Source organism: Vespula pensylvanica, chromosome 10, assembly GCF_014466175.1.
Source record: "Vespula pensylvanica isolate Volc-1 chromosome 10, ASM1446617v1, whole genome shotgun sequence".
NCBI lineage: Eukaryota > Metazoa > Arthropoda > Insecta > Hymenoptera > Vespidae > Vespula > Vespula pensylvanica.
In genome coordinates, this window is record NC_057694.1 from 6,828,276 (window position 1) to 6,835,869 (window position 7,594).

Genomic DNA, 7,594 nt, shown 5'->3' on the forward strand with positions numbered 1-7,594 from the left:
CTACTATTCTCTCTCTCTCTTTCTCTGTCTGCTTGTGCTCGACGGCTCGTACACCAAATCGTAGCTACTGCTGTCACCTGGGAACCATTTCGAGTTAGACCCGAGCTCTGAAACGGGGCATATACCGAAATGCAGTTCGGTTTTCCGGTCACGTGCAATGCCAACAATGAATCAGTTGTATCGAGTCCCTCTTCCACGTTTCAGTCTTCTATTTCTCTATCTCTTTCTCATTCTCCGTCTCTCTCTCTGTCTCTCTCTCTCTCTCTCTCTCTCTCTCTCTGTCTCTCTATCTTTTTCTCTATCTACCCTCTATCTATTCTCTATCTCTATCTAATCGCGATCGTGGTAATACTATGAATTCTACTCGAGTAGACGACTGTACGCCGTTTTCGTTGGTCGACTAGCAATTTTCTACCTAAGAGCTTCAAACGAGATCGCGAAGAAACAAGGAAAATCGTAAATAAATGGATAACGTGTATTTACACATCGTGATAATGTTTATTTTAATATAGCGATCGAGGTGCATCTGTGTGTATTGTTTCGTGGAGGGGAAAGAAGAGCTCGGAAGAAGGGGAAACGTTTAATAAATCTTGTATGTACTCTCTTTCTCTCTCTCTCTCTCTCTCTCTCTCTCCCTCTCTCTCTATCTATCTATCTATCTTTTTCTTTCGTGATGCAACAGTTGCATCGGAGAAACTTTACGATTCGGAATATATAAAACATCTTATATATGTAACTACCTTTCTTGCCTGCTGCATCTTCTTCTCTTCTTCTTCTTCTTCTTCTTCTTCTTTATGATAACGTAAAATTCAACGTGGGAACCAGTTGAACGGACAAATTTCAAAGAAATTTCATTTTTCGATGTTCTCCCATCTTATTTACTTCTTCTTCCCTTTTTCCTTCCCTTTTACTTATATGTATAAAGAAGATAAAATAAAATAGAATGAAATCGCGAGATTGGCCGTGCGAAAACGAAGGAACAACTCTTGAGGATGTAAAAAAAAAAAAGAAGAAAAAACAAAACGAATCTTTCATCGATGGAAAGAAATTCTTTTTTTTTTTTTTTTTTTTTTTCAAATGACTCCATTCTGTCACCGAAGCGTATGATTCGTTAGTAGATACAGAATCGGTCGAAAGTTTCTAAGCAATTTTTGAACAATCGATTTTCACTTTTTTCGAATTAATAAAAAAGCGTTCAAGTTTGCAGTTTTTGAATTGAAAGAAGATTAAATAAATCAACCCTTAAGAAGTCTTGAAGAGAAAAGAATGATTTATTTTTTAAATCGTCTAGGAACTTTCGTCGGACCGTCCTATGTATGTTATATACGAAATATGTTGCAAAATATTTTTTCTTTTTTTTTTTTTTTTTTTTTTTAATACCAACTCATCCGACAGAGCATCCGACATATTCGTTAACCTCGGTGAACGGTGAAATATCTTTCAGAAAGAGAAAGACTGTCGACTTTTCTTCGAAATTGGTTTTCTCTGAACGAATCTTCCTTATTTCTAGGTCTTCAGCAACCTCCATTCGAGTCTAACGGGTTCACTCGATAGTATCGTAAAATTTCCTAACACGTTAGACGCTTTTTCCATGATGCTCGATCGTGCGATGCATATCCAAAATTTATTCATTAGTTTTTTTTTTCTAAAGTTTCGAATACAAAAATTACATATGTATATATATATATATATATATGTATGTATGTACCTTTCAACTTCGAAAACATACAATTACAAAATAATATTATCGATTAAAAACATGTGTAATTTCTTTTTTAATATTTTTATATTATTTTAATTTTTTAATATATATATATTTTTTTTTAATATTATATTACAGTTATTAATATTTTTTTTCTTTTTTCTTTATTAAATCGTTCTTCGTTTTATTCGATTCATTGAAATAATTTATTTAAATAAGATACTATTTATATATGAAGATAGTCATCATTTATATAATTTTTTAAAAGATATTCCTTCTGCGTTAATTTGTCAGATTAACTTTTCTTTTTCAAAATATACATCCAGACATATTTCTTGTGATTATTTACAGATGTTCTCTTTTTTTAATTTTTTCTTCTCTTTTCCTCATTTTATTTTATTTTTTATATTTCCACTCATTCATTCCTTCATTCATTCGTTCGTTCGTTCGTTCGTTCGTTCGTTCGTTCGTTCGTTCGTTCGTTCGTTCAAAATGTATTTTTAAAGATGATTATCTATATAAAGAAATATTCTTTTTATTTTACAAGTTTATACAGATTCATTCGTAATATAACCAGTGCAATCTTCTACAAAATATATTTCTACGTAGGAATCGTGGTGTACCACCTCACGATAAACTTTCGCAATAAAGGGGATCCTACGAATAAGAAAAGAGTTATTTATTTTACAGATACCTCTTGTATATATGTATGTGTGTACGTGCGTGTGTAAAAAGGAATCACGTATACACGCTGCTTTTACAAAACGAATATACACGCGGAATCATTTTATCTTCTTCTCGTAGCACTCACATAGCTATGTTCGTCGACTTTAGGTAGGGTAAAAAAGAGAAAAAAAAAATTAGGAAAACGAGAACAAATGAACAAGAAAGAAAGAAAGAAAGAAAGAAAGAAAAAGAAAAGAATTTGCGAGGTAATAAAAGACGAAGAAATAGAAGTCATGACGCGTTCGGACAGATCTCCATTTTGCCGAGGAACTATACGGGAAATGAACTTTCTCGTGGAGTCATCCTCCCTCGTTTCATTTAATAGTTTGCACATTGCATAAACGTAAGAGGTGATGTTCGAAACTCGAGATTTCTCGTCTCTAAAATACATCCGGTTAGCGTGATTGCACGTAGTTGATTTGGAGATCGGAGGTATAGGGAAGGAGAAAGAGAAAGAGAAAGACAGACGATAGAGAAAGAGAGAGAGAGAGAGAGAGAGAGAGAGAGATAGAGAGAGGTAAAAGTTTTGCGAGAAATTTCATTGAACCTCTAACTATCTTCGATGTATGCATTAAACTCAAGGGAATGCACGATTGCATTGCAGAAGTAGAAAAAAGAGAAAGAAAAGAAAAGGAAATGATTATTCCTGCCACCACCTGTCGTGTCGGAGAAACGAGCTTTCTTTGAATTCTCTTTTTATTCGTGTGCAAGCTCTAGGAATTACTAGAAACTTTGTACGAAGAGAATCGCGTGAAAAAGAAGAAGAAAAAAAGAAAAAGAAATGAAGATACGATAGAAAAAGAATTATCGAAATGTGATATAATACGATGGGTATATCGTCGCAAAAGTTATATACATTTGCGAATGATCCTAGTGTCAAAGAAATTTTTTACTTTATTAAATATAATTTTTTTATTAGATCATTCATATATATATATATATATATATATATATATATATATATATATCGTATGTAAATCTGAAATTTACAAAATTCTAAGAGAGCTCGAGAACTTATACACGCGGAATTATATTTAAATTCGGGATTAGTCAAAGAAAAAACTTTTTTCCTATCCAAATATCGTGTAACGCCTAATAATTTTCTGATTATGATATCACAAAATATTATAAAGAAATTATAATATATATAAAGAACATACGTACATATACATATATATATATATATCGTATATAGTTATATATGTATATATAAATATCTTGTATATAGCGAATATATAATGAAAGATAATAAGAGAGATATAGTCGAGTGGTCGAAAATCGAGAGCGTAGCAGCTGCGGAAGGCAGATAGAGAAAGAGAGAGAAAGAGAGAGAGAGAGAGAGAGAGAGAGAGAGAGAGATCGAAAGAGAGAGATAGGACCACCATAGAAATTCGTTCACGAAAGTGGAGCAACATATTCTGTGGTTTCGGTAGTCCTTGAAAGAGTCAATAACGAGGCTGCATATAACACAGGTGCGCACAGGAGAAATAGGGAAGGAATATAAACGAGACCGAAGCATACTAGCCGAGGGACTAAATGCGAGAGGAGGATTTTCAACGTTGTATATATATCTACTCGTTGTACATATCCTTTCTCTCTCTCTCTCTCTCTCTCTCTCATTCTCTCTCTCTCTCTCTCTCTCTCTCGCTCTTTCTCATTATGCCAAAACTCCTACTCCTTCTCCTCCTGCTTCTCCGTCGTATCGTACTTTTGAAAATTGTTCCCCTCTTGAACATCCTACTTCCTGTCTCTCGTGTTATCTCGCAAAACTAGTAGTCTTCGCGTTTGAGCAAACCTGTCGTATATATGTATGTATGCATGTACATATCTCGTCTATGTATATGTGTACGACTTCGAAGGTAACCAAGATGTTGCTTGGTCAAACATCGACCTTTACCACTTACGTTATCCGTCTACCGATAAAATTTCTATGAAAAATTTCTTTAATAAAAAAATGTATATATATATATATATATATATATATATATATATATACACCTTTGTAATTGTTCGTCGTACGCTAATTTCTCGGTTTAAATTACAGCAATGAAAATCTTTTATCATCAATATATTTATCACATTGATAATTCAACTATGGAAATATTTATCATCGTTTTGTCTATTATTTAGGATATTATCGTTCGCAACAACGGACTCGCATGATTAACGGGACACGATGGCAACGTTCCGGTAGCCCGTGGCGTGTAGAGACCCACGGGATCTTTTGTTTCGTATTCCACGCAAAATGCCGAAACACGTGGAGGATGCTTCTCGTTCAGTTCGTACCTACGTACGTCCGTTCGTCCGTTCGTCCGTTCGTTCGTTCGTTCGTTCGTTCATTCATTCGTTCCGCGTAGCTCCCTAAAATAATAGGTAGCGATTAATTGGATAGATATATTAATGAGAGAACATCGCATAATGGTTTATCCGTTGGCGTTCTAGTGTTTTGTGGGAAGGGGTTGAAAAAGTCGGGAGGGTTGAAGGGGAGAGTGGGATGGATAAACGAAATCTGTGTCTCATTAATTCTGAAATATTCACGTGATGCTAAAGAGAGAGATAGAGATACAGAGAGGCAGAGAGAGAGAGAGAGAGAGAGAGAGGACAGTTATTTTCGAAACTGGGATGAGTAGTGGTTGTGAAAACAAAAGGGGGATTTTGGGGAGTAGGATGGTGAAAAGCTATGGCTGGTCCCAAATTTCCTCGGGAAACTTTCCGAACCGACCAAAACCATGTGAACATCGGATGAGGAAGAAGAGATAGAGAAGTGTGGAGGTAAACGGTGGTGATGGTGATGGTGGTGGTTGGTAGAAGGTGGGACGAGCCACCGTGAAAATTTGTTCGAGCCATTAAAGCGACGTTACCAGGATGATATTAGCACGGCGTATTTCTAAGGTATTCCGAGGATGTGCGGTCGCATGCGATCGAGGAGACGAAAAGCAACCCTTCTGTGAAACCACACATCGCGCGCTTCACCGATTTCGAAATCGTTTAACATCCTTCCAGACGAAATTTTATTCACCTTCCTTTTTTTTTATATATATATATATATATATAATCCTTTCTACGCAGAGTTTACTTTGTTCGTTCGTGTGTAGACGTAGGGGTGTGTTATTGTTTTCTTTGTGTTTATTTTTTCTTTTTTTTTCAATTTTTGTTTTTTGAAAATAGTAGTACTTACTTGTGTATCTACCTACACGATTGAGTAACTCTCGATATGTGTGTGTGTGTGTGTGTGTGTGTGTATGTATGTATACATATATACTATTTTATTTACCAATTCGATATTGTTTTCTCTAGAGATTGTATTTTTCTACAAAGAAAACAACGATTCGTATTTGTATCTGTGAAAGATTACTTTTCTTCTTCCCTGTCTCTCTCTTTCTCTCTCTCTCTCTCTCTCTCTCTCTCTCTCTCTATCTGTGATAGACATTTATGTATCTATGTTAAAAGCTATATTTCCCAGATAAACATAATACGATGAAAGAGACAGCAAATAGAATCAAAGAAAGAATAAGTTTTTAAAAATAATATATGCATATACACCTATGCACGTGTATGTTCTCTCATGTTTACGCGTATATCATAAATCGAATATGGATACGAGACAAAATATTAAATAGAGAAAAAAAAATATATATATATATATATTTTAAACAGATTGTACTTTTTTCTAACATGAAAATACATTAATAAATAGATACATAAATACGAGCAAAATTTTTTCAATATTTTCTAATCATGATTAATTAATTACATAATCGATTAATTATCCTAACAATCGGAAGACCGTATCACGATACGATATTCCGATGCGACTGTGATAACGGAGTCGGGTAATTACACCACGTAATTACATATAATTTCGTATAATTTCACGTTAACGTCGGAACAATACAATTCACTGGTCTATTTTATTCGAAACTATTGTTATCTCTTTGTGAGATATCGATACTCTAACTACTTCTAATTTTCTTTTTCCTCTTCTTTTCTTTCTTTCATTCCTTTTTTTCTTATCGATATAAACAAATAATGTTCTTGCTGTTTCATTCGTCATTTATTTCTTGAATGATGATCGATCCTATAGACAATTTTATCGATCGAACACAAATATTCGTAATTTTCCAAGTAATAAAAAGCCTTAAGCTTTTTTAGAGACAACACGTGATTCAAAATGTTCAGACCTTGAAACTTTCTCTCTCTCTCTCTCTCTCTCTCTCTCTCTCTCTCTCTTTCTCTTTCTCTCTTTCTCTCTTTCTCTCATCAGGCGTGAAGAAAGTAAGTAATAGACGAGGATAGAGTCGAACGAACTAAAGTTCTTAATTACGCTGCGAGACGAGAGGGAAAAGAGAGAGAGAGAGAGAGAGAGAGAGAGAGAGAAAGTACCATCGAAGTGAACTTCATATTTTACCTCTTATTCACACCCCTTTAACAATAAGTACCTACTTAGAAGTGTTTGATAAACTTTTTTTTTTTTTCTTTCTGTCCTTTTCCCTTTCTCTTTCTCGATCCTTATCTCAATCCAGGATTTCTAATTATTAAAATGATTTCAAGTAGAAAAATATATAAGAATAAAATTGAATGTATCAAACACACGTACAAAATTTAATTTCAACTTATCGTCATTACATGAAATTAATTAATCATTGATTTCGCATACTGCATAAATTTATACTAATAAAAAAGAAAAATCTTCCTTTTCCTTCTTTTTTTCTTTTTTTTTTTTTTTTTTTTGTAAATTGACGATCCATTGAATATAATTTATTACGCGATATCGAATAATAGATACGCATACGATATCTATTTTTTATTTTTGAAAGTCGTATCGATCGATATAAATATAATATATAATAGACAAATAAATGGATGTAGATAAGTATAATACAAGAATAATTTAGAATCGCACAATGTATTGGAAATTTCTAAATATGGATTAGACGCAAGAAATTCGATAGATAGATAGGGTAGATGCAATTCGATGGGACTGTATATGGCATAAGATAAATTATTACTAGTAGCGGAGCAAGCGGTTCTCAGAAATCCGTTAGCCTTGGATTTGCCTAAGTAAATTAGGAAATGTTATAGAGGACGCGCCAGATGCAAGACCGTGTTCAATGACGAATACTTACTACTACTACTACTACTACTACTACTACTACTACTACTGCT